Source organism: Eulemur rufifrons, chromosome 1 (genome assembly GCF_041146395.1).
Source record: "Eulemur rufifrons isolate Redbay chromosome 1, OSU_ERuf_1, whole genome shotgun sequence".
In the NCBI taxonomy this organism is placed as follows: domain Eukaryota; kingdom Metazoa; phylum Chordata; class Mammalia; order Primates; family Lemuridae; genus Eulemur; species Eulemur rufifrons.
Window position 1 is genome coordinate 66,916,509 of NC_090983.1, and position 17,999 is coordinate 66,934,507.

A 17,999-nucleotide genomic window follows, 5' to 3' on the forward strand; every position below is an offset into this window, starting at 1 on the left:
TTAGGGGATAGTTTTCGACTGAATAAAATAAATATGACAATGTGTTTGATTAAATAAATTTATTTAAAAGGTGGAGATTTTATTTTCCATCAGGAAATTAAGTAATAGTAGCAAATGAATAAAAGTTGGCAGTTGATGTCTTCAATAATCATTCCTTTGAATACATTCACAAATACAACATTATACGCTACTTAGAAATGTTTAGTATTAGTATCTTAAAATGGTGCCATTGTGGTTTTCAAAGATACGCTAAACCTCTTTTCTTTTGTGAAACATACCACTTCTGTATTTGGCAATGCTTTGTTCTAGCTCCATATGGTAATGCCTACCTGGACTTTATTCACTATTTTAGTGGCAACAGTAATCTTGAGAGCTTCTTGTAAACAACAAAAAAAGTAGGTTGGAGTGTAAAATTTTTATAAAAATTTTAATATTAAGTAGAATTTTTATAATATAAGCATTTTAAAAAGCATTTTAATGCAACTATTCAGATATCTGATTTTCTTTTTTCCATCTAGCCTTTCCATATGTTTCATTGTTTTTCTCACCATTCTTTTTTATTTTTTAACATTCCCTCACTGTGTCCAAAACTATCATTAGTATCTAATTTAAAAAAATAACTATTACTTAACTTAATCATTCTGGATTGCAGCCTTCTAGTGAAAGGGAATCCCTTCATGATCTAAATTATTTCCAATGTGTCACAGCTAAAAACGAAAATCAGATTTGGGAATTAGAAAGACCCTAAGATATTTTTTAACTTGATTCCAATATTTTATAGATGAAGAAACCAAGGATCATAGATTAAATGGCCACTGTGTATTAACAGAACTGGTATGACAACCCAGTGGTGACATCCGGCACTGTGCCCGCCCTTATCCCCAACTCTTACTAATTAAAAAATCAGTTAGCATGCATCTAAACCTGCCTTGAATGTACACTAACATATTGTGTCACTTGATGATGACAAAATCCACTTTCTCTTTGTATTTCTACTAAAATTATTTGCTCACTCAGGGTGAGGTCAGTGAGAAAAAAATTTAAATAGGCCAAGAGAGAGGTGCAACACAGTTGTCAAACTAGGTCGGCAACCATTGGAGTGCTGATAAAATTGATGAGTAAAATTTATGAACTGTGCAAGTATAGAATTTCTCGGTGTAAGGAGTGATTAGAGTAGCTTCATGACAGTCTCCCTTTCTGTAAGAATTGCTCTTTCTCTTTATGCGTTGGAATGGGAAGTGAAAGATGATTTGATAGTTCAACCTGGGACAATGTCCAGTGGCATATTATCTGATTTTTTTTTCTTTTCTTAGTTTCTCATTAGTTTATCTTCAGTTTTCATCTTCTTTCACTTCATTAAAAATATGTTTTTCTGATTTCATCAATCCCAAATCACTCTCTAATTCCTGTCTTTCTTTAGTTATATGCTAGCCCTGTCCCGATTGCCACACACTGAACTTCCTAAGGAGACTTTGATTTCCCCACCTATGTATAAGAGGTCTCACCTCATGACGTCTCCAGGAATTCTTCACTTGACATCATAAAAAGGATATTTGTAATGGAAGAGATGACTTTCTTTTAATCTTTAAAAAGACTAGCTGTCTAGTTATATCCTAGCTTTTAGCTAACATAGAAAGAATGTCTACTTTTGCTTTAATGCAAACCTCCACTTGAGAGACAGTGACTTGGAAAGACAATGTGAAATATATGTCCCATAATGTAATCACTAAATTTATTTTTGCTGTTTGATACCATTGCTTTGTTTTACTTTTGCCTTCTTTTTAAACTAAACCATTATGTCATATGGTTTGGAATATAATATTACATTGAAATTAGGTAATAATCCCCATTTTAAAATTCCTTTATTAAGAACTGTCAGGATACTATTCTATTTCAGTTGTAGATGAATACACCATTTGGGAGAATATGCTCTCCATCTCATCTTAGATTTTAATATTTTCAGATGTGACTGTATTTCCTGATCATTGGTCCATGTTATCTTACAAGAATTTTTCTCTCCAGACCTAACAATTTTAACTGCAAGATTTTTACTATGGGTTACATAAATCTGAATGTTACTAGGGCCACTACGAATCTGGATGCATTAGGAAATTAACTTTATATCCACTGTCACCACATCCAGTTGGGCATGCTGTGCTCTACACAAACATTCCCGGGGAAGGGCAGGTTGGGGCTAAAATCCAAACTGCAATTGGCTCCTCAACCCAGACTTAATTTTATATTTTGCAGAAAAGCACCTTATGTGCTTATGTATCTTCAAATAATGGCCATGCTTATGTATCATCAGAAAGGAAAAATTCAAAATTCAAAATAGTTTTAGACATCTGCAAATTGAACAGAGAACTTAGAAGAAAAAAATGTTTTGGCTTTTCATCCTGGCGTTTCCAAAAGGAGAGAGGTTGTATGTTTATCCTGTTGATTTAATTTTTTTAACCCAGAAAATCTGCAACAAAGCGCATGGACCCTGACTTTGATATCTCCACAGAGTTTTCATTCCATGCATGCGGCCATTTATTGACTTTGCTTGTGAAGAGAGGAGTACTTGCCTAAATTCTGTCTAACAAATGCAAGAGTAGAATGAGATTTACCAATATCTCCATTTCCTCCATAGGCTAAATAATAGTAATGAAGTATTTTTAAAGATCCAGCTCTTTTTTTCTCTTTATATAAAGTGAGGGTATCTGAGCCAAAATATTAAATTCTAGTTTGTTTTCACAATGACTAGTGTCAAATTCGTGTACTCTTCTGATCCTAGACTGGTGAAGATTATTCAAACTTGATCTGTGTTTCAGGTTTTAAAATGCCCTAAAAACAGAAAATCAGATTCACATCTCAAAAGAGGAATTCTGGATTGACTTTCAAAGTACTAATACTAATTATACTTTTCTTTTGGTAGTGTGACTCTTCTTATACCTAAGAACATATTACAAATGTCAAAACCATTGCATTTTGACATTGCAAAACATGCCTTGAACTCTTGAACTACTGTGAAAAGAATCACTGTTGTAAAGACTTTTTTGTAAGCTAGCTAATATTCTTAAGTATGTTAAAAAGATATTGCCTTTCAACAGTCAGGCCCAAATGAATGTATATAAGGAATACGAAAAAGTAAATTAGGCTTTAAAATGAGAATTGGACAATAAATTGTATCAAAAATATGCAGATGGAGATTTTAGTAGTTGCATTTTAATGGTGGAGGTGAAGAGAATTCCAAATTCCAAAGAGAAATGAATGCTATTCAGATGTTTCATTAATTTCTAGTTTGTGAAAATATGCATTTTATAGTAATATATAAAAACTTATTTTATTTAAAGATAATAGTATTTTAGAATTTAGTAAAAACTCAGTGATAGCCTTTATACCAAAATGTTTAACTTTACCAACAGCAAGTCATAAAAGTTATTTATTTTAAAGCTTTTTAATATTATTGCATAACTTTCATCTGTCTTCAGATGTAAATATTTATCTGCCTAAATGTTATATTTTTATGTATGCATTTTCTGAAAATGTATTGTTTTGTAAAGTGGCAAAGATAATAAATTAAGCACTTCTTGCACTTGTTTTTTGTGAAGCATATAGAGCTCTATTTTAAATAAAAGAGGATGTGTCATATTTTGGTTTCTATACAATTATGTTCTATTATTTTTAAATCGTGTTTATATTTATATGCAGTGTATGGGGAGGGTGTTGAAACTTAATTCCTGGCTCCAATGGGCACTGGAATTTTGCTTCCTTCCTTACTACCAGGGAGTTGTAGAATTCTAAAATTTCAGAGCTGGAAGAAACATTTCTTCAACAGCCATTTCTCTGCATGCTACTTAGGACAATGGTTTTTGTTTTATTTTTCCAGTTAGGCAACTGTTTGTTGCACTTATTTAAGCATTTATTGAAAGACCACTGGATTGACCTGCTCTCAAGCCTAAAATAGCTTCTATTTCACTTGAAATAAAATCATAAACACTCACATGGCCACAGCCATTTCAGGATATGGAATCTGATATCTCTCTACCTTCATTTCCGGTATCCCCAACTTCCATCTCCACCTGTTCTCCAGACTCTGACTTCTTGCTGTTTCTTGAACTTGCCAAACACATGCCTGTCCCAGGGCCTTTGCGCTGGCTATTCTCTCTGCCTGGAATGTTAGTCCTTCAGCTATTTATTAATATATAATGTAGTTCTCTGTTAGAAGGCCACCATACCAAATGAGCCTTTCTTGCCACCCTCTCTAAATAGCACTCTTTGTCATTCACTGCCCACTTAGCCTGTTTTATTTTTCTTTAATCACTTAGCATTAATTGGCATTATAGTGTATCTTACATATAATAGTATATTGTGTCATAAGGAGTAAATTGTTGAACGCAGGAATTAGGTGTCATTTCACTTAACGTTTAAAGATAGAGCTTTAAAACATTAGGAGTAATATGTTGCTTTGGATAGTGAAAAATACTGTATGAAACTCATTACCCACTGCCCCTCCCCCCAATATCTGTAATAAACCTTAAGATTGGGTTTATAACTCAATCAAGAATAGTTTAGCTTAATTCATTGCTAAGCATTATGAGAAGATGGGTTGCTTGGTTAACCCCATACAGTTGATGTTTTCCAGGACTTACCTAAGAAAGGCAGAACATTTCATTGGCTTTACTTTTGGTATAGATTCTTAAGTTCTTTTGCTTCTTTATTATTTTTTTCCATTTGGGGGACAGTTTTGTTAATAAGTGCCCTGATTACCTTGTATTAAGTTGGCACTAACCAGATTCACAAGCCAAACATTCTTAATCATTAAGTCAAGTTCTCAAGTGGCTTCATCATTAGCTTCTTCTTGGAGTTGTAAAGAAAGGCAAAATATTTATTTTACAGAAGTGTAGATTGTGAAACCTACGCATGAAATAAAATGAATGTTTTAGTTTCAGCAACAGTAACATAGCTTTTTCTTTCTTCAGTTGTAATTTTGCAATTTCAGCATTTTAATTTTTAAACACTAATGTGTGCGAATTTTGGTGAATATTCACATTGATGAAATAGTTTACCTGAAGTGTGAACTTAAAATTGGATAGTTAATTTTCTTTCATCAGGATAAATTCTTGGAGATTGGGGAATCACTAAATCCAAGTTGTTTTATGGAGTGTTCTGGAAGTGAGATTTTCAAGAAATGCTCTGTGACTTTTACAGGAACATTGAAATTAAGGTGTTATTAAAACTTTGATTTGAATAGTTTTTTTTTAAGTCTGTTTACTAGAAACATTTTCCTATGGAGAGTTTTGGGGTTTTCAATGCTATATCTAACAAAATTATAATTACAATCACTTTTATAATCAGAATACGTTAATATTCTTTTCCCTTCAAATATTAGTTAACAAGTTTTTATCAAGCATTGCTACTAAGAATTAATACATAGTATCACAACAGTCATTGTAAGTGTTAAAACAATAAGCTTCTGCATTAAGAAAATAATCTATTTAGGAAGACAAGGCATGCACATGGAAAGCTATCTGACCTTAGAAGATCATAATCCAAGAGATGCCATAAGGAAGAAAATTATTAAGGCCTAGTGTGGATACAGGTATATGTTAACGAAGACAATGAAATCAAGTATCAATTAAGTTGGAAGAGTCAAGAAAATTCGTGTGCTGAGGCTTGTAGAATGGGAAAGGTTTGTATGAGTGAAATATAAGGAAGAGGTTCCTGGTAGGAAAAAAGGTCCAAAGCAAAGGCAGGAATGCTCTTGGCAGTAACCCACAGAGCTGGGCGGGAGGGTTTGTGTAAGGATCAGACCACAGCATTGAAACTTGATCCTGTCATTGAAGGAGACTCTGAAGGTTTTAAAGCAGCAGTGATCCTGTGAAGTTGGTATTTAATACAGGCAATAAAAGAATTACCTTCGTAAGAGATTTATCAAAGTGATCTGAGGATTCCACCATACCTTTCTCCCCTAATTGATAAATATTTAAGGATAGCAGACAGGTGATGAATTTTAAGATGAGCTATACAATCAGTGTGATGTATGTAGGTGTCTTTATATGGTGCTTTACCCCCTACTTTTTAATGTGTCTTAAAAGTAAAGCAAAATGTTGTCACAAGGAATAGAAAAAAAATGAAAGATTTTATCTTTAATAACTTAATTTTATCACATGTGACCTACAGGGTTAAAAAATACACACAGACACAGAAAGAAACAATCATTTATAAAGGTCTACCTTGTAATTCCATCTTTGCACAAAGAAATTTCTAGGTGCCCCTGAATTGTGTGCATTAAATTTCAAATACAATCAAATCAGGTTTAGAAACACTAATGGCGATTTCATAGAAGAACCCTTGCTTCAGCAACTTAGGAAATTACACTTGATTTTCTTTTGAGTGTTACTCAATTGTGCTTGAAATTGTTCATTTGAACCCTTCTAAACAAGAAGCAGGTGGTTAAATGTGGGCACTGTTTAACATTTACACAAAACGTTCCAAGCACAATGCACTTTTGCCCTTTGAATGTCAACTGACTTTCCCTTCTCCCTCATAGCCTGTACTTCCCTAGCTATTTGATTTGACCTTGCTGTGTCCCTGGAAAGAGAATTGGCTCAAATGTAGTTACTTGCTAGGGAGCATTAGACTATTTTTATAGTCTTGCAGCTAAAGCTTTTAATGTGGCAACTGCTGGTTACTGAAGCAGCTTAAGAAAAAGAAACTGCTGAGTTTGCCTTTTATTTTTAAATGGAGAAACACAAGGTGACACAATCATATAAGATACAAGTGAACCGGAACTGGGGGGAAATACAGCCTAGGTTTTCTGCACAGAGAAAAACGCAAGAATTTGCAAAACACATTTCAGTCCTATACGGCAATCTGAATCTTTGCTTTTATATAACACAGGAACTAGTTCATAAAATGCACTTTTCTTTATGTCTGCTTTTCCCTTATCAGAAATATATGGGTGATATTATAAACATCTTACTGAGAATCTAATTGTTGTGAGTATATTTGAAATACCAAAAATTTACAACCTAGGGAAGATGCCATTCAGAATATATAGACTTTGTATTTCTTCTTTCTCTTCCAAAGCAAACTTTTGTAGGTGTAGGGTACATTCTCTGTCCCCATCTCCTCTCTGCCCATTCACTCTTCAACCCACTGCAATGGAATGTTTGCTCTCATTCTTTCTCGAAAACTGCCTTCTCTGTGCTCCCTAATGACTTTATAGTAGTTTAGTGCAAAGAATATTTACCCTTTTCTTCCTTGGTCCCTTTAGCGCCTTTACAACAGAACGTCCTCTCCCAGAATTGTTTTCCTTTGCTTCTGAAATATCACTTTCTTCTGATTCTCCTCCCACTACCTCTCCTCTTTCTCTGTGTTCCTCATGTATTTTCCTTTCTCTCTGTGTCCCTAAAATGCTAATATTTACCCAGGATCTAGCTTTGGCTCTCCTAAACGCTTCTAACGACTCCTCCTTGGTGATCTCATCTACTCTTATCTTTAACAGGGCTGGTGACTTCCAAACCTGCATATTTGTTCCAGACTTCTCGATTAATAAAATACAGGCCCTAATGTCCAGCTGCTTTCTGATATAGTCACTTGGATTTAACACAGTTACTTCAGACTCAAATGTCAAAATGTAATTTTTTTGTGTCTGACTTCTTTTGCTTAGCATACTGTTTTTGACATTCAACCATGTTGTTAGAAGTATGAGCAGCTTGTTCTTTTATATTTCTGGGTACAATTCTATTCTATTAACATACCACAATTTGTTCATCCATTCACTTGTTGAACATTTGGGTTGTTTCCAGTTTGGGGATATTATGAATAAATCTGCTGTGAACATTCATGGATAGGCCTTTTTGTGGATATATGTTTGCATTTCTCTTGGGTAAATAACCTAGGAAGATGACTAGGTAAATACATAGGAGTGTAAATGGAAACTACTATCCAAAGTGTTTGTGCCATTTTACACTCACTATCAATGTGTGAAGGTAATAGTTGCTTCAGACTTTTTCATTTTAGCTTTTATAGTGAAATGCAGTAGTGTCTCATTGTAATTTTAAATTGCACTTTTGTGATCACATGATGCGTAGCTTCTTTTCTTTCAGATATTGACTTTGTATGTTGTAAAGTACATCAAAATATTTTGCCCACTTTTTTATTGGTTGTTTTTTCTCATTACTGAGTTGTCAGTATACTTTATATATTCTGGCTATAAATATTTTGTAAAAGATGAACTAATGTTCTTTCATGACAAACCTGTTCCCCTGCCTATGAAACTTCTTGTTTAACCAACAACCAAGTCCTACTCTCCCTCCCTCCTTGACATACCTGTCCCTCTTCTCCATCTGTATGTCCCTACTCTTCATGCCACCACTACTGTCTCATTTGGGGCCCCTACCAGTTCTTACTCTGGTGTCTGCCACGGACTTTTCTCATATTGTGTCTCCATTTCCACTCCTATAAATTTATGCTCTTACAGACAACTATTAGTGATTGGTCTAAGTAGTGAGCATGATGGTTCTAAATAATAAGTGTGATCACATTATTTTCCTATTTAAAATCTTTTTAAAAGTCTTATTAAAGCTCTCCATTTACTTCTAGGCAAAAGTAGGAATTTAATGGCAACCCAATTCCTTTCGTTTTTCCTTCCCTAGGCTCATCTCTCATGTCTTTCTCTAATACATCTGTCAACCAAAACTACTGGCAGTGATATAAACACTGCATGCTTATCTACGATTCTGGGATTTCACATAATTATTTTTCCATCTTTCTGGAATTTCTCTGTCTCTAACTCACACGATTAACTGCTATCTTTCCAATAAGACTCAGTTTAAGTCTCATCTTCTTTTGGATATTCTCTCACTCATACATTCTTGATGTAGGTATCTGTCTTAATCTGGGTTTTCTAGAAAAGAGAGCCAGAGGAAGGGGATAGGTGTTGATGGTTTACTTGGTAGGTGCAAAGCTAGTGCAGCCAGCAGCCAAAATGAGGACCCCCAACTGTGGTTATTTCCCTTAAACACAGATGAATAATTGGGATAAATAAATGTGTGTGTATGTATTTGAATCCTCACATTGCTTTCTGTAAATCACAGCAAATCTAAGAAAAAAACTACAGCTGTCATACTTAATGGTTAAAGATTGAATGCTTTTCCCCTAAGATCAGGAATAAATTGCATATTCATTCTCACAACCTCTATTGAACATTGTATTAGACATCTAGCCTATGAAATAGGGTAAGAGAAAGAAATAAAAGACATACAGATCAGAAACAAGAAGTAAATAGTCATGTGACATGATTGTGTGCATAAAAAGTCCTAACAAATCTACTAAAAAGCTCCTAGAACTAAAACTTTAATTTAGCAAGGTCACAAAATACAAGATTGACATGCAAAAATCAATTGAATATAAATGGAATTATATAGTATGTACACTTTTATCAAGTATCTGCATTGCGAATATTTTTCTTCCAGTTGGTGACTTGCCTTTTATTTTTTGGTTAATGGTGTTTTTCAAAGAGCAGAAATTGTAAAATTTGATGAAGGCCAATTTACTAAATTTTTCTGGGGTTTAGCTTTTGTGTTCTATCTAAAAATCTTTGTCTAATCTAAGATAATGAAGAATCCTATTCTGTATTTTCTCCTAGAAGTTTTACTGTTTTAGCTTTAAATTTTTGTCTGTGATACATTTTGATTTAATTTTTGTGTAGGGTGTGAGGTAAACATGGTCACAACTGTATAGATGTCCAGTTGCTCTAGCATCTTTTGTTAAAAGAATATTTTTTCACACTTAAACATTTTGGCAATTTTGTCAAAGTTTGATTTGCCATATATTTGTGGGTCTGTTTCTATATTTTATGTTTCTTTTATCTATAGGTCTATGCTTATGTCAGTTGCACACTATCTGGATTAATTTCACTTTATAGTAAGTTTGAAATGATACAGTGTAAGTTCTCCAACTTTGTTGTTCTGTTTTGAAATTGTTTTGTGCTATTCTAAATCCTTCAATTTTTATATAAATTTTAGAACCAGATTGTCATTTTCTACAAAAAAAGTCTACTGAGATTTGGACTGGGATTGCATTGATGTCCTAGATCAATTTGGAGAGAATGGTTTCCTTAAAAAATATTGAGCCTTCCAATCCATGAACATTATATATTTCTCCATTTGTTTATATCTTCTTTAAGTACTTTCAGAAATGTTTTAGAGTTTTCCTCCCCATTTATTTGTACTGTACTTATTTTGTTTAATTTATCCATAGGATTGGATGCTTTTAAGATAATATAAAACATGTTTCTAAAATTTTCATTTTTTAGCTTTTCCACTGTGTTAATATTTAGAAATACAATTGCTGTTACTGGATCAGTTCCTCCAGGACTTATGCTTTACCTTAACTACCTTTCATGTACCCATAGTACTGAGAACAGTGGCTTAGACATATTAAGCACTTGGTAAACATCTATTGAAGTTAATGAATTTATGTTTGAGAATTATTTTAGCTCAAAGTCTAAATTTAAGTAGTGAAGCATTAAAGTTTTAATCCCCAGAAAACTAGAGATGCCATATATTCTTTATAAACTTTTAAAATCTTGAAGTAGCTTTTTGGACAAGTGATTAAATAATGAAATCAACAGCAGCCTTTCATTTACAGGTGAGAGAACTGAGGCACAGGTATTAAGTAACTTGCCATGTATGGTAATAGTGATAGCTGTGAGCAGAGAAATCTGAATAGAATGGAGAAAAGTGACATGCTATGATTTGAATTTCACAGTTGGCTGTTTGCTCTAGATTGCTGAGGACCCCAGGGATGAAGTATAAAATTGGAGAAGCTATTCTATGTGGAAAACTTCAGTGGGCAAAAATAGGGTGTGGATGGGGGTAAAATCTATTTTCCTTTTTTCTACTTATCAAATAGGGATGAGCTATTTCTGCATGTCTGAATTCTTCTGCATATATACTTTGACCAATAAATCCCTGGGAAAAAAGAATATCTTCCTGGAAATTGGCAGAATTACCCTTTTGCAAATAGCATGTTAAAGTGGTTCTGGCTACTGCAATCAGTCTTCTGAGCCAATATCTAGTTCTCCTGCTTACTAATAGTTTTGTCCTGAGTCTTCTATCCTCTGAATGGCTCTTATCCTCTTCAATTTGCTGAGATTTATTTTATGGTCCAGAATGTGGTTTATCTTGGGGTGTATTTTCCATGCACTTGAAAAGAATATGCATTCTATAGTTTTGTATATATTAGTCTAAACATATAAAATCAATTTGTTTGAAACTGTTGTTCAAATATTTTTCTTTTTATCCTGATTCCTGTGTGATTATTCTATCAATTACTGAAAGAAAGATGTTGAAATCTCCAACTGTAGTTGTGGATTTGTTCATTTCTCCTTGCACTTTATCAGTTTTCCTTTCTGGTATTTTGAAACTCAGTTTTTAGGTGAATATACATGTAGATTATTATGTCTTCTTGATGAATGAATCCCTTTATTCTTATGAGATATCCTTTTTTATTTCTGATAATATTCCTTTTTCTAAAGTCTTTGTCTGATATTAACATGCCACTGAAGCTTACTTATGGTTAGTACTTTGATGGTATATATTTTTCCATACTTTTACCATATCTGTGTCTTTATATTTAAAGTAGATTTCCTGTAGACAGCATATAGTTAGGTTTTACATTTTTATCCAGTCTGACAACCTCTCACTTTTACAAATTGGAGTGTGTAGAACATTTATATTTACTGTAATTGTCAACAAGATTGATTTTAATTTTATTACATTGCTATTTTTTTTTCATTTTTTCTCATCTACTGTTTTTTTTACTCTTTTCCTTCTTATTTTGGATTAGCATATTAATTTCAGTATTACAAATTTATTTTTTCTGTAGCTTATTAGTGATATCTCTTTCATTTTTGGGGTTTGTTATAGAGTTTACAACAATTTACATCTTTAACTTATCTTAATCTACCTTCAAATACTGTTATACCAGTTTACATATAATGTAAGAATCTTACAAAGTATTTTTAATATTCTCTGTCCTGTCCTTTTTGTTTTGGTTGTTATACCTTTTACTTTTATATCTATTATAAATTTCTCAATATATTGATGTAATTTTTTGCTTTAAACAGTCAATTATATTTTAAACAATTAAAGTGATAAATTTTTAAATGAGAACTAGTTTTTCCTCATATTTACTATATCTGATGTTCATTATTTCTTGGTGTAGATTTGAGGTTTGATCTGATATTATTTTCTTCAATTAGAAGATTTTTCTTAACATTCCTTATAGAGCACTGAATTCTCTTGGCTTTGGTTAATCTGAAAATGTCATTATTTTTAAAGAATATTTTCAGTAAACATATAATTCTAAGTTAGAAGTTTTGGGGTTTTGGTTTGTTTTGTCAGCACTTTAAAGACTTTTATCTTCTAGTTGGCATTATTTCTGACAAGGTCAGTAGTAATTATCTTTCTCTGTTTTGTGCCCCCTTTTTGCCATTTTGAGATTTCACTCTGTTCACAGGTTTTTAACAATGTGATTATGATGGTTTAGGTGTGTTGTTTCTTTGTTTTTATTCTACTTTGGTTTCATTGAACTTCTTGGATCTGTATGTTTATAGTTTGTATCAAATCTGGAAAATTTCTGGGCTCCATCCATATAGTTGCGACCACCTATTATATCTTCATATTTTTTTCTATTCCATTCACTATCTTCTGTCTTCTCAGGTGCTTCAAATACATGTCTGTTGCACAACTCAATATTGTTCCATAGGTAACTGAGGTTCTACTCATTTTTCTGCAACTTGTTTTCCATCTGTGTTTTAATTTGATTCATTTCTATTGCTAATTTCTTCAAGTTTGCTACTCTTTTATTTTGCATTTTCTAATCTCCTGATATATCCTTCCCGTGAAATTTTCATTTCAGATATTGTATTTTTCAACTCTAGAAGTATCATTTGACTCTCTTATACCTTCCATTTGGTTTCTCACTATTTTTGTATTTACTTTAGTGCTTCAGCATTTTTATAACAGCTGTTTTAAAAATCTTTGTCTTCCTCTGAATTTGTTTTTTTAAACTGCTCTTTCTTTTATTTATGGATCATATTTTCCTTCTTCTTGGCATGTCCAGTAATTTGTTATTAGATACCGGACATTTTAAAGGTTACCTTGTTGAATGCCTAGATTTTATCGTCATCCTTTCAAGACAGTTGAAGTTTGATTTGGAAGGCATTTGAGGGGCTTAAAGAGTTGTTTGATTCTTTCAAGTCTTGTTTTTAAGTTTTGTTAGGGAAGGTCTAGGGTAGCCTTAACTCTAGGGCTAGTTTAATCCTACTGTAAAGGTGTGAGCCTCCTGGGATTTCAACTGAATGACCCATGTTTCTCTATACTCTGCCTGGTCAGTACACAAAGGTCTTCCAGCCCTTTGTGAAATGTGGAAATTGTTCTCTTTATAGCTTCTCAAAAATTGTTCTTTGCTTTGTCTCATGAAAATTCACCTAAGTATGTACTATACAGTATTCAGAAAAGACTCAAGGTTACTTCAGTGCAGACTTTTGAAGCTATTTCTTTGTGAAGTTCCCTCCTGTTCTACAAATACCAGTTATCTTAGCCTTCTCAAACTTCAATATCTGTCTCTTTAACTCAGCTAGACTGCCATGCTTAGCTTGGTTCTGCCTCTCTCCTCAGGATCCTTCAGAAAATGCCTCCAGGAAAAGAAAAATCCTGGGTATTGGGGAATAGTGGGGCTTGTTTCATGTGTTCCCTTTATTTTAGGGATTATAATCCTATGCTGCCACCTGTTGTTGAATGCCTGAGTTTTATTTTTTATATACATAGTTATATATATATATTTCACACATATATTTCACACATATATTTCACACATATGTTGCACATATATATATATGTTTCATTCATATGTATATATCTTTTTTCCCCCCTGATTTTAGGCTGTTTATGGCAGGAGGGCAATTTTAGTACCAGATAGTCTGTCACGAATGGAAGCAGAAGTCCCTGTTTTAATTTTTAAGGTTTTTAATGTGTTATATTTGTCTCTTCAGCTATTTATTTAAAAGCTTGTTTATTCTGTGGACTAGGTCTTTCAAGACTGAATCAAGTCAAGTGCAACAGAATAATAAATGCCTGAAATAAAATTTCGGGCATATCCAATTCATTAAAATGTGTTTCTATTACAGAGAGAGAGAGAGCGAGATCACTAGAGCTTCATAATTATTTGTGCATATTGAGGGGGTGGAATAGACAGATAGTAAGAGGTGGTGAATGATAATAACTCTTAAGGTACAGACTACTTGTAAGCAGTGCATCCATTTCAAAAATTATCCTTGCAATGTTCAATCTTATTGTAGGCCTCATTTGAACATAATATTTAGTATGATGCCTATATTACTTGGATCTTTAGTATTAGTTCTCTGTGAAAGTTGCAATTTTTACAGAACTCTGGAACAAAATCATTGATTATTATTCTAAATGAATGTAGGTAATTATATATACTTTTGACATTTCTATCTTATTTCTGACAGTTACAAATTTTCCCCCTCTGGAATGTTAGGGTTTGGAGTGGCAGGTGCCTGACATGCCCCCTAATATGACATTTAGGCTCCCCTTTCTTTTCCTCCCACTTTTTCTTCTTCTGCTTTGTGATTTTGTGTATTCTTCCATGTCCCAGTCTTTGTTACTCAAGAAGCAGTAGATAATGAGGAAATAGTGGTTGGGATGGGTTTAGAAGGGGGAAAGTGTTTTGCTTCATTATTTCCTCCTTCATATGGCTTGGTCATCTCTGACTTATGACCCATATAAATCTAGCATAAAGCTAAATTTAGGCTCTTTTGAGCCTAGCTTCATGAAATTGGAGCTTGTATATTGAAATTTGAGAAAGAAAAACTCTAGGGGCAGGATGACACAATCACCAATGTCTTCCAGTTTTTATCATAATGTTCCTTCTTTGATGCCTACTCTAATGAAATAAGAATGCTGAATTACTGCAAATTGATTTCTGTTTCAGTTAAGAGCTTATTTAAGGGCAGGATGGAGCAAAGAGACAATATGTGTTTGCTTAAGTATATACAATGTGTATCTATTGGATTATAGAAAAGATATTAAATTTAACTTTTTTGTGTTGATGGCCCTTTTTCCTTCTGCTAATTTTTCTAAAGGAAACATCTGTAAAGTTGACCTTCAGCATTACAGAAAATAGGTCCCTTTCCCAAAAATATATTTTAAAAATATTGTTCTCAATGTTAAAGATCATAGTAATAACTTTTTTTTCTTGGTCACTGATATTTTAAGACTCCGATAGGTTCTCTCAACATTAAAAAAAATTATACACATATACACTCATGATATTTTACTTTCAATCTAAGGCATCTTTAAAGACCATCCATACACCTCATGTTAAGGCAATATTTTGGATTAAGGGGGAAGAGAAATGTATATTTTGATTGAGGCATGGAACTTACATATGTTGAGTATTTACTTTTTAATGTAAATTATTTCATTTAACCCTTTTGAGGTGGATTGTGTTTTCCAAATATGGCAGCAGTAATATTTTTGGTCCTGCATGCTCTTCTGGAACCTTACCACATTACCACTACTCCACTTGTGGGATCTGTTTCCCCTCTACTTGAACTTACAGGGCCTGTGTGACTGTCTCAATGAAAAGTATATATTGGAAGTGGCATACATGGCTTTTGAGGCTAAGTCATGAAAGGCAGTGCATCTTCTTCCTGGCTCACTATTTCTCTCAAAATGTTCACTCTTGGAACCCAGCCACCATGTTGTTTGGAAGCCCAGAACACATAGAAATATTACATGTAGGCATTCCAGCCAACAGCCCCAGTAAGGATCTCAGCCAAAATCCAGTATCGACCTTTAGACATGAGAGTAAACAAGCATTCAGATGATTTCAGGCTCCAGCTTACAAGTTATCCATAGATGTCGTCTACCAGCTGAGGTCTTAAACATCATGGAGCAGAGACACAATGTTAATTCAGTCCTCAGCTTTTGAGCTGTCCCCGCTAAGACTGAGGTGGGTAGACATGAGCAATCCCCACAGAATCCTTCTCACATTGCAGCCTTCTGAGGAAAATAGATGCCATTCTTTCAAGTCATTAAGTTTTAGGGTGGTTTTATAGGCAACAGTAGATAGCTGGAACACATTTTTGTTCCAAGAAGTGAAGTATAGCCAAAAGTAAACCCAATACGTGTGACAATGGTGTCAGGATCAGAGGCAGGTGGAAATGGGAAGTGTCTTTAGGAGAGTGTTAGTGAAAGCCTAAAGCAGTTCAAGGAAACTATTAGAGGAATCCTGGTGGCCCTTGAAAAGGCTGTTGGTGAGGACTGGAAGGAAAGAGAGGAAAATATTACTGGAAGCTGGAGAAAAGGGGACTCTTCTTAGGTAGTGGCAGAAAGCTTAGCAACAATGTCTCCTGTAGTAAGGTGGAAAATAGGAAATGTACCTATTTCCTAGCTAAGGAGTTTTGCAGAAAGAGGGTTGAAAGTGCTTTGCCTTCTGTCTGCTTCTAGCTGCCTGTAGTAAAATGCAAGGAGGAGAGATGAGCTAAAGAAAGCACTGTTAAATATAAAGTCTCCAGGACTTGCTGGGTTGGAAAAGAAAACTGTTTCTCATTCCCAGCCTCTCCAGATGGCAAATGATGCTAAAATTAAGATGTGGCTTCTGAGCAGAGATCAAATCCAGGGTGCTGTCAGGAAAACATGGTCTAAAGATAAAACCTTTTGTTAAGGCCTCATAAAGTTTTGAGCTAGTGCCTTATAGACCATTTTAAACAGACAAAGGGCCCTCTAAGGATCCTAAGGCGTGCCTCATAGATTCCCTCCATAAAACAATAGGGTTTCTAAGAATACTGAGGGAGATATTCTTAAAGAGAGTCCAAGTTAGAAAAAGGCTTATCTCTGTGAAACTTGGGCATGTGGCTTTTGTCTAATGGAGTGGATTATAAATTGATTCATAAGCAACCCACAAAGTGTTTAAAGGAATTTTATCACCTTGTACTGAAAGAGACAGAGACAACACAAAACAAAAGAGGCCTTTCCATGCCCAAATTTCTAAGAGCAGTATACTCAGCTGCAAAGATGACCTACATTTTATGGAATAGAAAAGGTAAATAAGTTGAATGAACCCAAAAGGCAAAGAAACAGCCATGGAGAATTTTTAGGTGGTAGGACTGATCCCTAATCAAGGAACTATATAAGGTATCTGGCTGCATTTCAGAATTGTTATGGACCAGTAACTGCTATGTTTCCTCTGCTTTCCCCTTTTGGAATGTGCGTACACTTAATGGTTTACCTCTATCCATCACATCATTGTATGTCAATGGGGTGTGGAGTAGGTGAGTTATCTCTTTAGGACACACATCTCCAGATCAAGAGGAATGGCACTCAGCGTGCTAAACCTAAGGAACCACACTCAAGGAATTTCATCTGATTTAGATAATAATATCCTGGACCTCAGGTCTGAACCTGATGAGCTAAGGAGAGGCATCTTTGGGAGAAGGTTGAACATATTTTGCATGTGGAAGAGATGTGAATTGTTGTGCCCTGAAAGTAGACTGTGGCAGATTTTAGTTTCCAATAACAACCTCCACAATATTTTTTTGTCCCAAATGCTCTTCCAGAACCTTGCCACTTCCCTTTAATGGAATATATGTCCCACCCCCTGAAACCTGAATAAGTCTTTGTGACTGTCTCAAAGAATAGAATGCTGCAAAAGTGATGTTGTGTGACTCCTGAGGCTAGATCATAAAAAGAAATAGAGTTTCCACCTAACCACTCTTTTTCTTGGAATGCTTGCCTTTGGAATCCAGGTCCCATGTTGGGAGGAAGTACAAGCTACAGGGAGAGGCCACATGTAGATGTTCTGGCTGACAGCACTAGCTAAGATCTCACGTAACAGCTGGAATCAATTGCCTGACTTGTAACCGAGCCTTCAGATCCTGCTGCTCTCAGCCTTCAAGCCGCCCCAGACTCTGAGTG